This window comes from Acanthaster planci, linkage group LG06 (assembly GCF_054643075.1).
Source record: "Acanthaster planci isolate LZ-2023a linkage group LG06, COTS_SCS, whole genome shotgun sequence".
NCBI lineage: Eukaryota > Metazoa > Echinodermata > Asteroidea > Valvatida > Acanthasteridae > Acanthaster > Acanthaster planci.
Genome location: NC_141782.1, coordinates 14,634,909 through 14,637,126, shown reverse-complemented (window position 1 = coordinate 14,637,126; position 2,218 = coordinate 14,634,909).

Here is a 2,218-nt window from a genome sequence, read left to right as displayed (position 1 = left end):
ATCTTCAGTTTGTTTTGAAATTGAAATGCACGTGGAGTGGAGTTTCTGAGATACATTATAAACAACTTTAATTCTTCCAAGAATTGTGCATTTTGAGCGTTATCGTCAGTTCAAGGATTATTGATCTTTGAAATCATTGTTATTCAGTGTATGTTTCTATGTTTCAACGATAACTCTGTAACGCGGTAACATAGAAGTTCATTTAAGCTTCGTAGTGTGCTGATTCTTGGCAGCCATTCTATTCTGTCGCTGATCAGCAAACACATCCATTTTATTTACACGAGCCTATGTATGTAGGATTAGAATACGTCGTGTACCTGAAAGAAGGTCGTAAGCGCTTGCGTACTTTTGCCGGGAAGCATAATCGCTGCAAAAGGACGTATGTAGGCAACTGTATTATATTAATGAAATATAAAGATTTCTTTGGAAATAGTTCCAAAAAATTTCCCAAGTCGTTTGATACCGGTAAGTTGTTCGAAGGTTGCGTAAATTTTATTCGTTTTTACTAAATAAAGAGAGCGTGTTTCTTATGCCCTTTTACTGGGAACATTTTTCTACTGTGATCATGCTTCCAGGCAAAAGGTTGTAAGCGCGCTTACGGCCTTAAGATTGATCGGACATACACAGAAAGGGTTACCAGAATAGATGAAGTCTTCCGAAAGGCAAGTATTGCCTCATACACATGCAGTATGCAAATTATGGAAACTGATGCCAGATCTACGCATCGTATGGACAGAGCAGTTTTATCGCCCGGTTGGACAATAATCCGAGTTTGTTCTCTGCCGTCGCGTTTCCCGCCCGAACACTATCACAGATTATACATTTAAATTAGAACATCAGAGCATGTAATCGTTATGCCCCCTCCAATATTGTAACTACGGGGGGTGCATGTCCTCCAGTAGATGCCTGGCCAAAATTTTCCAAATCGCTAAGCAGCTTAGTCAGAGGAAGCTGGAGGTCGAATTCTCGCTTCCGGCCACTTCAGACCCCATGTCCAAACTTACTGCCCATAGTAGCAATAAATCGTTTGATAAGCTTCAGATTATTTAATCAGTATGTATAGTATGAGCATGGAGGAACCTCCTTCCTCCATAGTCACCGCTGTTTCCGTCTGTGTTAAACGGGGAACACCGGTTGTGCGCATGCGTCAGTTTTTTGACGAGTACGGGCAAGTTGCATAATTCATGAATCTTGACCCATTTTGTAAACACTGCCTAAAAGTGATGATAATACTGTATCTTCACAATTTTGATGACTGTTTTCGACCACTCCCTCACGTTTACACTTTTTACTGACAAGTGCAACAGGAGAAGCGAACTGAAATGGATTTCTTAAGCGCGAAATTTAAAGCTAAACTGAGCTGCTCCGATTTTGTGTTTCTGGCGAGGTAAGATTTACAGATGAAAATTCTATATGACCTAGAGTTTTCCTAGCCTAAAACAATACATAATATCACAAAACAACTCTTCATCTTACAAACTGTATTTTGTCTTCTGTGCAAACCCCAAGGTTTTCGAGAAATGTGGACTTTACATTGGTGATATTTTCAGCCTGAACCGCCATTTCGGTAGCCCGCGTAAGCGCGGTACCGGTGCCAGACTACATGTACATGCCGCGCGGGCGCCCAGCCCGATACTGCATGCCCGCCTGACTAGAAAAAAATCGGTAGCCCGCGTAAGCACGGTACCGGTGCCAGACTACATGTACATGTACGTACATGTACAGTACGTACATGCACGCGCGGGCGATCTACCCGATACTGCATGCCCGCCTGACTAGAAAAAAATGCAGGGCGACCAGCACTTTAACTCGATATTCTTTGGTAAATTATGACCTCCCAGCAGTGCAAAATAACCTCCACTTTCTGATATATAAACAGGCTTGGTGCGGTATTGTCAAAACTTTTAAATGACTGGTATTTTAAATAACATCCTCAGAGGTTGATAAATGAAATAGTCCTCTTTTCAGATTACATGTACATGTAATTTCAAAACTGCATAACATGTGGATCACTTTTACTGGAAAGGCTTTGAAAGAAAATTTTAAATTGTTTTCTTACACTGAAACCGTTTGTTTTAATTTGTCACTTTTTAATACCTTAAATAAAAAAATAGTTCTGGAACTACATACCAATCAAAAAGGAAAGAACAAAGCTACTCTTGACAAAATTTTCAAGGATACAAGCATGTAAATTTATTACTTTTAATTGACAGACTAT